The 13,670-nt window shown below is 40.7% G+C and overlaps 1 protein-coding gene across 4 annotated transcripts in view; it reads left to right on the top strand.

Moving 5' to 3' along the window:
• Nucleotides 1-267: 267 nt before the first annotated feature.
• The window catches only part of EHF (ETS homologous factor), a 70,639-nt gene continuing 57,236 nt past the window's right edge, over nucleotides 268-13,670 (top strand). For 3 of the 4 annotated variants that reach the window (XM_051967652.1, XM_051967653.1, XM_051967654.1), the window contains exon 1: nucleotides 268-446. The gene's annotated coding sequence lies outside the window, so the exon portion shown is untranslated. The remainder of the gene's footprint in view (nucleotides 447-13,670) is intronic. The other variant, XM_051967655.1, reaches the window with a different exon arrangement.

Here is a 13,670-nt window from a genome sequence, read left to right on the forward strand (position 1 = left end):
CCTTCCAGTGAGCCTCCAGGCTGGAAAGAACAGTAACTACCAGATCAATTCTTCACCCATTAACAGGCTACTTCTTTTTTCCCGAGACAGTCATAACCCGGTCAGACCTGTTTTGGTTGAATTCTAAAGTGTGAGCTGCTCATGCAAATGAGCCCATGTTTGCAATCTTTTATTTTACTGTATTAAGGCCCTCGCAGCCAATCAGGCAAGGGGGAAGTGACTTAGGGAATTCCCGGTTGGTGGCCTATTGCTTAACATCCTACAAAATGATTTAAAATTAATGTCCTATGCATTCATCTTCACTCTTATGAGAGCTGGGAAGTGCTAGAACCTAACACCCCACTAAGGTTGGCCATCACCTCTAGGAGCTAGTCTGTTTCCCTCTGCCCAGCTTCCTCACTAGACCCTACTATTGGATTTCCCACCAGAATCCTTAGTTAAATGAGGTAAGTTGAGTTGGGGTTTTTTGTTTCTTTCTCTCTCTCTCTCTCTCTCTCTCTCTCTCTCTCTCTCTCTCTCTCTCTCTCTCTCTCTCTCTCTCTCTGGAAGTCGAATTGTTAGTACCTGAGTGAGAAGAAAAGCTCATATGTTGTGGCCGGGATAGCCTGCCTGGAGCCAGACAGCTGAGAAACTGAGATCTTTAGTCACTGACTCCCTCTCCCTGATGTCGGTTGGGACAGAAAATGAAACCCAGTTTACCTTTGGTTGGCTGACTCCCTATTTCTCCCTAAATGTGATTTCTTACCAGAACAGGAGTTCTTAAGTTGGAGCTCATGATTTTTCTTTTTTTAAACTTTAGCTCAATATGATTAGTTTCCTTTGTGTTTTCTTTTATTCATTTAAAACCTTATTTTTTTTTCTGAAAAGGAGTTTATAGACTGTATATTGGATTACCAAGGATCCTAGGACATAGAATAGGTTAAGAGTCCCCGCTTGAATCCCAAGAGTGGGTATGGCTAGTGAGTGTATGTGGGTGTGTTTGCTGACCCTGTTCCTGGGCCCTCATGGGAGTCCCTGTGAGGTCCCAAAGTTTCTGTCCTTGACCTTCTGATACAGCCATCTCCCTAGGTTAGGAAATAAACAGACAGGGAGAGCTAGCTCCTGGCTTTCTAATCAGCTGCTCTGCTCTTAGTCCATGGTCCTATACCCTAGAGATATCTCCTGTTTGTAATTTTCCTGACTCCGGAACTTTCTGTGAGGAGGCAGTAATCAGTGGCTTGATGGAAGAAAATAAATGGTAGGAGAAAGGAGGGGAGGGGGGAGAGAAAGGAGGAGGTAGAGCAATGTAATAATCCCAACTGCCTTTTTTTATTGTACACTGGAGATGGGATTGGACAGTCAGAAGAAATAGGTCGAATGGGGAAAGAAAATCAGCAAAAGAAACCTCTCTATTGGGCTATTGGGTCAGGGTGAAAGGGGAGTTGGTGAGAGCAAAGAATCCTAACATATTGCAGGAGGTTTGTCTGGCTAGCATTTTGTTTACTTAAAGAAGGGACAGTGTGACAGGTGAGAAAAAGTGACTCAGTAGCTCCTGAAGCCGTCTCAATGCACCCAGCTTCTTGGTTCTAGATGCCAGGTCTGGGTAATATATGGTCAAGTTTCACCACAGGATACCGGAAGGTTAGAGCTGGCCACACATAGGGAGTAAGAACGCTCCAGGCAGGGTCTCCAAAAGCTTTAAACCTCTGGTGCTTTGGTTAATAAATCCACAAACATTTATTAAGCTTTTTAATTTATGATTTACAAAGTGATCGATTGCTACAATGGTGCTTTTTTTGGATCTGTGTGTTTTAAGACGATGCAGTATGAGTTCAGTGCAAACATAATTCTCTGCTCTCCCTGCGTTCACACTCTGAGCAGTGCTGGTGCAATGAAAAAAATGCCCCAAATTTGAAGTCATAGGACTTGAATCTGAATTCTAGTTTGTCTACTTACGACTTGGAAGATTTTGATAAATGACTTAATGTCCCTGGGTCTCAGTTTTCTCATCTGTAAAATGAGGGAGCCGGACAAGCTATCCATTAGATCTTTTCTGGCTTTAAAGCTATGAGCCCACAATGGGCGAGAGAGCTTTGGAGAGGAGATGCATTAGAACTTATTGAAGAAAAAATGGAATACAGAAACTGGACCTCTTTAAGATGGAGGAGAGAAAGGAGTAAGTGTTTGTGTGTGGTGGAGAGAAGGGAGTTGTATGTAGCCTTTAAGCCCGTGAAAGAGTATTGTGGGGCCCTTGAGGGGTTGTATTCTACTTCTATTGCAGCAGGTGAAAGATGAAATGGTTGGGAAAGCAAGGGCTACTGAGGATAGGATTTAATTTTCAGCAGAAAAACTTTAGGTTAGCTATTTAAAAGAATTTTCCTGCTTACAAAGGGCTTCAAGATTCTGGAAAATATCTTTAGGAAAGGTTATAAAAATCTCTTTGCGGCCAGACAATTCAATTGTATTCAATCCAAGAAATATTTATTTATTAAGCAGCTGCTGTATAGAAAACATGGTGCTGGTCAAGACGTTAAAAGAAAAGAAAATTTCTGTCCTCAAGAAACTTGTATTCTATTGGGGTGGTAAAGGCTACAATTTGTCCACAGAGCAGTAAATATAATGTAATCGCAGGTAGGAGAACACCTTGGCTAGCACACAGTAGGCACTTAATAAATGTTTATTGATAGATTAACAACTGAGCAGGTGAGGTGGGGGTTCAAAGATGAGTTGGACTAGAATGGCATCCATAGGACTACTGGGCTAATGGAGAAATAACAATGGTCCCCAAACCCCATTGGGATTCTTTTAATTTGTGAACTTGAGCCAGAGGTTAACTCCCAGGTTCCCCACTGTACTGCACAGAGGAGCAAACAGCTGTTATGAGGTAATATTAATTAAATTAAATATAGGGGGAAATAAAGAAAAAAAAAATCCCAAAACCTAATCGCATAAGGAAAAAGAATCTAAAAGGTGAGATGGAATAGCCTTCGTGTGGAGGGAGTGAGCTCCCCTTGACCGGAGGTCTTTGGACAAAGGTCTCTGATGACCATTCGTTAAGAAGGGCAGAGAGATCGGTTGGATGAGATGGCCTCTAAGGTTCCTTCTGAGATTCAGTGATTCTGGAGGGTAAAGGAAAGAACTGTGAATATCTTTGTGGGACAGGGTGTTCTGTAAATTACCTTGACTTGCCATTTGGCTGAAGCAATTGTAATCGCTCAATCTTGTATTTATAGTACATTGCAAGGAGCTCCCATTAATTTCCAGACTTTATCTAATCCATCTTCAAAACCACCTTGAAAGCCAGTGGAGGGGCTGGGACGGGAATTTATACTGTGCCCCATAGAGAACAAAATAAAGATATGGGGAGATTAAAGTAATCCCCCAAGGTCATGGGATTAAGGGATGATAGAGCTGGAGGGGACCTTAGTCCAACCGCCAAGTTTTATAAATGAAAAAGCCGGGGCCCAGAAGGTCGAGTTATTTGCATAAGGTCACACAGCAGATTGTAAGTAACCAGTGGCAAATTGGAAGGAGGACTGGGTCAGGTCAGAATTGTAAGGCTTTGGATCAAAGGGCACAGGTAAACTCTCTGGATCCTATGTATAGTGACCTGTCCACTCCTTCCCTTTGTTTTCTCTAGAAAAACAATCCCTGTCTACAGGATTTAATTTAGTTCCCAGTTGTAGAATGAAGAATAGAAAAAATTGGAAGAGGTCATTTAATTTACCCCTTTGCCCTTAGACAGCAGCATTTGGTTAAATCACTCCAAAAATGTGTGATTTTTCAAAAACTCCTTTGGGATGAAGGCTGAGAGCCTCCTGAAAGAATATGGATCGGCCACGATTTTAAGGGTCACATACGGTCTCTGCTGGGACTTGGATTCTCTCTCCTGCCCTTCTAACTAGAATCTTTCTGTGGAATCTTTGGCTATAAGGCAGTTTATTGCAAACTTCTCTTCTCTTCCGGCTCTAACATCGTGGGATTGTGTGGTTTAATTTTCCCTCTTGGCTTAGGGGGAAAAACATTGTTGATGCAAATATAAAATACTTCTCATGTTGCGGGGAGTGGTAGAGGAAAGTATTCCATCCGGGAAGGAGTCAGAGGCTGTGAAGTCAAATCTTCTGCTTTTTCTAAGCCTCTGTAAAATAAGGACTCTTAAGATTTTTTACAGACCTAGATCTCTGATTGTGGGATCCCAAGGCATCCAGGAGATGAATGGTGGGATGGCATGGAGTAGGGGGAGGAAAACAGCTCTCTCATTAAGTAAAGCACCATATAGTATAATATGCATTAAAGTTCTATGGTTTTGTGTTTTGGATAAGTAAGAATGGATAAATGATAAATGAATCAATAATAATGAATGATATAAATTATAATGAATAAATCATGTTTATAGAGCTCTTTAAGGTTTACAAAGCACTATGTGTTATTATCCCATTGGATCCTGGGAGGAAGGTGCTATTTTATGCCCATTTCACAGACTGAGGTTAAGAGAGCTTGAGAGACCCAGCATCACAAAGCTAATTTTTGTCAGTGGCAGGATTCCGATGGCGAGTTTTCTTGATTCCTTGATTCCAAGACCGATGTCCTACCCACTAAGCCCTCTGAAGCTTCACTGAACCTTCCATTCTTCCATATCTTGATAAGCTTCACCCCTGAGCCAAGAGATGCTTCTGCTAGAGCTGTGGGCTGGTGTTTGTGATCCCTGTGGTCCCCGTGCAGCACTCTGACTCCATGATTGTGCTGGGGTAAGGGGTCACAGGTTGTGGTGCATGTCAGTCGTTGACCTTTCAGATTTCATTTGAGATCAGTTGTAGGCTGGGAGATTGTCTCCAAAACACAGTTGCTATGAGACTACTTACTTTACTGCCTTTTTTTCATTGGTGTTTAATTGGGAGCAAGGAGAGGTGGATGAATTTAAGAGTGTTGTTCTGTATAGCAATGAGAACCAATATTGGTCCAAGAGATGACCCTTTCCCCTACCCTACCCCCAGTGTAGGAGCCTATGGGTGTGGACTGTTACAGAAGTTGTCAGATCCAGCGACTGGATTATTTTTCTTTGTTATCATTGAGGGCTCCCGGGGGTGGGGAGTAGGGATGGACTGGAGGGAAATGGGAAGGGGTATATTGAGAAAAAAGTATGATGTCAGAAAAATGCGTACTTAAGTGCACTCTCTTACATTGTGAGATGTTTATTAGTCCTGCTGATTTTTTTCTTTTTGAAATTCTTTGCTTACAAGAATGACTTACTGAGTAGGGGGAAGGGATACATAAAAAACAAAACAAACAAACAAAAAAACCAGATGTGACATAAAAGCAAAACATATTAACAATTTTTTTTTTAAAGCCAGTAGTGAAACTCTAAAATATATAAATAAATGACTAAATAAATAACCCAAACAAAAGCTGTTTGGCTTCCTAGTCGAGAGATATTGATTTAGTCCTATAACCAGGATCTTAGATGTGAGAATCTAGGCAAAGATATGAGCAGACATGGGAGAAATAAGCACAAATTCAGAAGAGCTCATTTAGATTTGATATCAGAAATTAAACAAATTTAACCTGCAGTCCCAGAGTGGACTGTTTGACCTCTCATCGGAGGAGCAAAATAAAGGCTAGATGACTCCTAGACCAGGTATATTGGAGAAGGGAATTTTTGTTCAGGTAGATCAGGGGCCTCCTGTGTACCCTTCCAACCCTCCTTCTCACTCCTTTTACCAACCAAAACCTGCTCTACATAGGCTTGTCTGAGGACGAAATGAAAGAGAGGACCGGAGTAAATGTATGATTTCCTGGCCTTAGGGAGGAGGCTTTTGGGATATTTTGTCATTTCTTTTATAATCAGTCTCCCCCAGTTTTTGTACCATAAGACTTGTCAGTGAGTTAAAAAATTGAAAAACAGCCTCAACTGTTAAAAAGTTTGTCCAGAATTACAATTTCTTATTATTGTGGTTTTGTAGCCTGGGCCTTAGCTGGAATACACTAAGAGCTTAATTAATGCTTCACCATTAAATTCATACCTAAATTTTCATTTTCCTTCCCTTTGTACTCTCTGCTCAATCACGGAGCCTTTGGCTACATGGGGCCAAACATGGTACTTGCCCAGATCTTCATAAAGTTGACGCCATCTCGTTAGACGACCTTAGCAAATACAGGTTCCCAAAGAAAGTAGAGGAAGGCCCAGTGGACAGGAGAGGGGGTGTGCATTATAGGGTGTGCAAGCCAGCCTTCTTGCCAGCCATTCTGGATCCCTCAGATGCCCACTGGCACAGGGCGACCCTGTCATCAGGAACATATGGGGTGGCCCATTTAAAGAGGCCCCCAGCTTTTTAATTGGCCTCCTTTTAAATGAGTCGGCCTGTAAAATAGCTCCTTTGAAAATGGATTTCACTAGCACCTAACCACAATTCTATTTTTGTTGGTGGTGGTTTTATAGGGGCTCCGGCTCTTGCGTTGGCTGCCTAGACTCACACAGTATTTTCCTGTTTGTTTGTTTATTTATTTGTGTTCCAGAACCTAGATTCCCATTTTCCTCCCCAAGGATTTTCTTTAGTATTTGAATTCAAGGTAGAAGACTTCATAGGTTGCAAGATAAGCCTCTGTCTTTCCTCTCCCTTGTGGCAACTACGCATTTCATCTCGTTGGCAGTAAATCAAAGCCAGTGACTTATGGCCTGGAAGTTTTGGAGCGATATAAGTAGCATTTCTTGACTTTCCTGTCCATTGATGGCCCAGCTGAGGCCATTAACTAAATGGGAAGGGGGTGCCCAGGAAAGATTTCCCAGGAAGGGCAGTGGGTCTCAAGAGAGAACAAATAGTCCAATCCTTCCTGTGCCCACCCATCAATCACGACCAGTTTCTCTTCATTTTCCACCTGGGTGCTCTCCCCTCCACCTGTTCCCATCCGTCCCGGGTCAGTATGCTTACCTCCAGATCCTGTTCTGATCTCCTCAGCTGCCAAGCCTCTGTCTCTGTGTTCTTTACTTTGCAGGTGTCTTGTATAGATAGAGCTGGGCTTGCTGGCTCAGCTCATAGACCCCTGAGGGCAGGAACCATTTTATTTGAGCCTTTTACAAACCAGAATTTAGTGCTTCTCACATACACCACAATACACCAAATTTATATAATGCATTAAAGTTTGTACAGCCCCTTGTGTATATTATTTCAGGTATTATATACATTATTTCATTCAATCCTCATCATAACATTGTGAATTTGATGCTATTATTATCCCCATTTTGTATAAGAGGAAAACTGAGGGGACTCAGAGGAATGCAATGAATTGCCCAGGATCACACGGTGAAACCAGAAGCTAGGTGGTATAGCCATGATGGATAGAGAACCATGTTTGGAGTCAGGGAGATCTGAATTCAAATTTAACCTTAGACATATCCTACCTCTGTGACCCTAGGGAAGTCACTTTAACCTATGTGCCTCAGTTTTCCCATCTGTAAAATGAGCTGGAGAAATAAATGACAAACTACTCCAGTATCTTTGCCAAGAAAACTCTAAATGGGGTCACAAAGAATTAGACACGACTGGACAGCTAATAGCATAGCTAGTATTTATGTAGCATTTTAGGGTTGACATAATGCTCTACAAATAATATTTCAGGTCAGTTCCGATGGTCTTGTGATGGAGAGAGCCCATCTGCACTCAGAAAAAGGGTTGTGGGGACTGAGTGTGAATCACAATACAGTATTTTCACTCTTTTTGTTGTTGGTTTGCATTTCATTTTTTTTTCTTTTTTGATCTGATTTTTCTTGTGCTGCCTGACAATTGTGGAAATATGTATAGAAGAATTGCATATGTTTAACATATATTGGATTACTTGCCACCTAGGGGAGGGGTGTGGGGAAGGGAGAGAAAAAAATTGGAACACGAGGTTTTGCAAGGGTGAAGGTTGAAAATTACCATGCATATGTTTTGAAAATAAAAAGCTTTAATAAAAAAAAGAAAAAATAATATTTCATGTGACCATCAATATCAACCTTGGGAGGAAGGTGCTATCAGCATCTGAGGCTAAATTTGAACTCTGGTATCCCTGATTTCAGGTCCAATGTTATATTTGATTGTCCTAACAAAGCAATTTTAGTTATTTTAGTTATATTTATGACCTTATTTGGGGTTTTCTTGGCAGAGATAACAAAATAATTTGCCATTTTCTTATCAGTTCATTTTTCAAATCAGGAAATTGAGGCAGAGTGAAGTATTCGTCCAGAGTCACACAGTTAGGAAGTGTCTAAGATCAAATTTGAAATCAGGAAAATGTCTTTCTGACTCCAGACCCAGGGTTTTATGCACTGGGCCACTTGGCTGCCCAAATAAGGTCTAATAAGTGCTTAATAAAGGCTTGTTGATCAACTAAACAATGGATTTGGAATGGCTATCCACAGTTTTTGAAGGAGGGACAATTGCAAACACCTTGGAGACAGAATAGGAAACTCTGTCTTAAGGTTGTCCTAATGTATAGTCTTCATGCAAATCTAGAACTAAAAAGATTCTGGAGATAGCTTTGAGATTCTGTTTGAATCTTGGGAGTAGTTGTGCCCTGTCTCCATAATCAAAGAACTGGTGGATTCTTAGTTGGAAGGGCTCTTAGCCCCTATGCAGTCCAACTGAAGCTTCAGTAAAAACTTCCTTCTCTGGACAAGCTGCAGAAATGTGTGAGAGTGTGTGTGTGTGTGTGTGTGTGTGTGTGTGTGTGTGTGTGTGTGAGAGAGAGAGAGAGAGAGAGAGAGAGAGAGAGAGAGAGAGAGAGAGAGAGAGAGAGAGAGAGTCAGAGAGAGAGAGAGACAGAGACAGAGAGACAGAGAGACAAGCAGACAGACAGTGACAGAATGAGAGCCATATAAAGAGACAGAAGGAGAGCCATGTTAAAAAAAAAAAAAAAGGCAGAGACAGAGAATGAAAGCCATGAAAAGGAGAGCAAGACATAGAGAGAGATGGAAAGAGACAGACGAAAAGAGATGAGAGAGACAGAGAGAATGAGCGGAAAATAAGGATCAAGATAGAGAGAGCCAAAGACAGACAGAGAATGGAAAAAGAGACAGAAAGATAGACACACAGAAAAATACAGAGAGAAAAAGAGATTCAAAAACACAAAGGAGACGAGAGACAGAGAGAATGCCAGTGTAATACATGACCTTCTGAGAGAACCCATTCTGCTTTGGCAACCTTCTGATTGGTAGGAAGTTTTCCATTTCCCCTGACATCAAGACTAAATTAAATTTGCTTTTCTCCAACTTCCTCCTGTTTCTATTTCTGCCGTCTGGGGCTAAACAGAAGTCGACTCTCTCTTCCCTTTAACAGCTTTTTAAATATATTTTTATATACTAATATAGAGCTCTTCTGTCTCCCATAAATCTGCTCATCTTCAGGCTAACCATACCCAGCTGCTTCACCCAAAGCCTCATGGTCCTTCACCACATCAATACCTTGCTCTGTTGGTTCTTGGCTAAAATGTCGCCCAAACAATAATGCTCCCGGTGAAGACAAATACTGCATCCCACAATTCCAGTGCTTTTGTGGGGGTGGGGGCACCCTGCAGACAGGATCCCATCCTTTCCTTTCCATCCTACTTGTCCCTACACAGTAGAGTCCCCTCCGAGCGGGGACCCCTTCCTGGCACTTCCGACCTTGCATGGATACTAGGAGAAAACGTGGGTTCTTCCAATCTTTCGAGCTTACCTTGTGAATGGCAAGAATTCTTCTGTGGCCACCCTGGGGCTTTCTTCACAAAATTCTTAGTTTTGCTATTGTCTTCTATTTGTAGTCAATTAGCCTTTATTAAGCCCCTACTATATGCAAAGCACCAGGGTAATTGCTAGGGATATAAAGAAAGGCAAAAACATTGTACCTGCTCTTGAGGAGCTCACAGTTTAATGACAGATAACATATAACAAAATATATATGCGTATATTATATGTGTGTGTATATGTGTATGTATGTGTATATATAGTGTGTTTTATATAAATGCGTACATATATAATGTGTAAATTTATGTGTGTATATGTGTATGTAAATATATGTACACACATGCATGTACATATGTACGTATGTGCACTACTGTATGCATATAAATTTTTCACGTGTGTATATATGCAGACATGTGTATTTATGTGTATATGTGTGTATGTATATGTGTTTGGGGCATATATGTGCATACATGTTTATATATGTATATGAAAGTTTGTACTTATATATGTGTGTATATAATACATTAGATAATACAAAAACCTGCACAATATATGTACACATATGTACACGTATACACGTGTGCACATGTGTGCATGCTTTGCGTGTATGCATGTTGTGTGCGTGCAATACACATGCATGTGTATATTGTGAGCATATATGTATATATGTACACACATATAAATGTATGTATATATAAATATATTTATATATAATGTATGTATATATAAATGTATACATAGACATACACACACACACACACACACACACACACACACACATGGCAGCTAGGTGGTGCAGTGGATAGAGAGCTAAGCCTGGAGTCAGGGAAACCTGAATTCCAATCCAACCTCAGATACTAGCTGTCTGACTCTGGACAAATCGCTGACCACTGCCACATCCACTTCTTCATCCATAGAAAGAGCCACAGGGAAAAAGAAATGTGCTGGGTCTCCAGGATCTTTGCTAAGAAAATCTCCAAAGGAGATAGAAAGGGTCAGCTATCCCTGAAAGCACTGAACAGCAAGATAAACTCAGAATAGATTGGAGATGGAGTCAGAGGGGAAGTGCTGCAGAGGCTGGGAATGGTTCCTCGCAGAAGAGATTTAGATACTGTATATATCTTGTATGGCAGATACTATATATCTTGTACGTACATAATTACTTACATGTTATCTCCCTCAAGAGAATATGAGTACCTCGAGGCAAGAGAACAGGTGTTTGTGTTTTTGCTTTGCTTTGTATCCCTCTTATAACCTTAGCACTGTGTCTCGCACATAGTGGGGGCTTAATACATGCTTACTGATTTCCCTCCCTTTGGGCACATAGTAGGTGCTTATGTTTCTTTCTTTCCCTTTCTCTTAGCACTGTGCCTGATGCATAGTAGGTGCTTAATAAATGTTTGTTTCTTTCCACGCCTCTTAATATGCTGGGCATATTAGTGGTGCTTAATACATGCTTACTTTCCCTTCCTTTTAGTACTATACTGGGCACATAGTAGGTGCCTAATAAATGTTTATTTATTTCCCTCCCTCTTAGCACTATGCCGAAACATAGTAGCCTAATAAATGCTTGTTCCTTCCCCTTAATACTGTATAGGACATATGTTAAGCCTGAATAAATGATTATGGCTTGATTGCAGGTTACTCTGGTCCACTTAGATTCTCTCTCTAGTTCTTTTGGATCACAACATTGATTCAATTAACCACTAAGCATTTAGATAGCATTTATTTTGAGCAAGTCAGCGTTGGGGCTGGGAAAACAAGGACAGAACTCAGTCTTTGGCCAAGTTTGGCTCTGTCTTTTAATCAGGAGGTTTGGAACCCACTACAGCAACTAGTCAATAATTTAGAGTCTCAGAAAGCTCCCTGAAATTAAGTGGTCACCCAGCCAGTGGTATCCGAAATGGAATTTGAACCCAGGTTCTTGGCTTCCAGCCCAGTTCTCTATTATTCATCATGCCTTCCTGCCTCCAGGATGTACACTATTTAGAATGTAATTCAACAAACATTTATTGAAAGCTTATTATGTGCCTGCTGATTGGTGGAATCTAATAAACACGATATAATTTCCGAAGCGGATGTACTGACAATGTGGGGGATCAGGAAAGACATTTTTTGGGGAACCAGTCCTAGAGTTGAGTTTTAAAGACTACTTAAGAAGGTGACTTAGAGGCCCGGGGTGTGAATATATGGGTTCATTCTGTACCCTGTCAAGTGAATTGCTCTTGGAATAATTCCACAGAGAAGCTGTCACCATAAATTGTAGGGTGAAGTTTATATCTTGAATATATGTTGTTGTTTGCCTGTTGTCTCCGCCATTAGAATGGTTCTCGAGGGCAGAGATCCACCTTTACCTTTCTTTGAAAAAGAAAAAAATAATTGATAATTAATCATTAATTAAAAATACTTGTAGACCAAACTGAGAAACCCAAAGTCTTCATTCTATTTTATCAACAATGGATGCTTAATAGACTTTTGTTGAATTGCATTAGTCGAATTGCATTACAAGGGGTCTTCCCTTTGCCTTGAGCTCCATTTTCTTTGTGTGGCTGGAATAAGTTTGTCCACACCCAGTGAGAGTGAGTCACAACTCCATGTTATTACCATAATGGTGTGAAGCTTTGTGGAGGACTCACCTAATAGACCAGTCTATCCTTCCCTTGGCCCTTGGGAAAAGGAGGAGAGGAGTTGTGGGAGCCCAGAAGATCGAAGATTCTGAGATTTCCCGATCCCATTTTCTCTGGGGGCGACTCAAGGAGCTGCCTTGGGATTTGGGGTGCTGCTCATGCTATTTGGAGAAACCATTATATTGGATACTGAAAGTAGGCCATCTCTCTGTTTTTCTCTTCTCCCTTCTGAGCTATTTGTTGTTGACTGTAAGAGAAGCTAGAATTTATTCTGTTGTGGGGTACTCTGGAGTTTCTATGGAGCATAAAGTTTACAAAAAAGTGGTCTTAGTTAATAGAACCCAGTATAGAGGACGATGATTATAACTAGTCCCTGGGAATGGACCTGTGTGACCTAAGTAACAAAGCGGGTGGAGTACTGGACTTGGAGTCAAAACTTTATGAATCCTGTGTGATTTTTGGCAAGAAACTTAACCTTTTCCCCCCAGCCTCAGTTTCCTCATCTGTAAAATGGGAATGTTGTTACTGTTATTATTATTATTAGTCTGGGAGACTTCCTTTACCGTTGATGATCACTGTCAATATGTTTGGATAACTGGCAATTCTGGCTTAATGTCTTTTGATATTCATTAGAATTGAAGTCACATAAACAAATATTTATTATGTACTTATTCTTTTTGCATGCAATTATTGCAATAGACTGTTGGTTGGTTTTGCAAATCAGAATATAGGTACAAGAAGAGTATTATTATTATTATTAGCCAGATGAACACAATTTAGCCAAATTTTGTAGATTACAACTCATTTAATTTTTTGGCTATTACTTTATATCATATTAAATAGCAAATGCTCAGGACTGAACTAAATATTTAATCAGGTTAAATTCTGAAAGTTTTCTGTTCTTTGTAAAAACATGCAACATGGTTTATTTTTTTTAAATGGCTACTTAAATGGCCCCCAGCTTCATGTCTTTCCCTAGTCAATTCCAATTTCCACTGAGCTGTTAAAAAGATCTTCCTAAGTAAAATCTGTCGGCTTATACTCTTCCCGGATCATCCCTATCTCAGAACCTCAACTACCTTCAATGGCTCTCTATTGCTATCTGATAGTACAATCTAGTATCTTTTACAATCTAGTATCTTCTGCTTGGCTTTGACCCTGACCCCTTCATATACCTTATTGCCTCCCAGGTGCTCTGTCTCCTATATGACCCTCTGTCTGACTCGAGTCATTTTCATTGGCTTTTCACAGGTCCTCCAAAGCTGGAATTCCCTCCACCCTCAAATCCCCTTAGGGCTAATGCCTTCCCTCTATTGTTATGTCCATTTTATCCCAACCCAATCTTTTTGAGGGCTGTTATCTGCCTT

The sequence above is a fragment of the Antechinus flavipes genome, chromosome 6 (genome assembly GCF_016432865.1).
Source record: "Antechinus flavipes isolate AdamAnt ecotype Samford, QLD, Australia chromosome 6, AdamAnt_v2, whole genome shotgun sequence".
Taxonomy (NCBI): domain Eukaryota; kingdom Metazoa; phylum Chordata; class Mammalia; order Dasyuromorphia; family Dasyuridae; genus Antechinus; species Antechinus flavipes.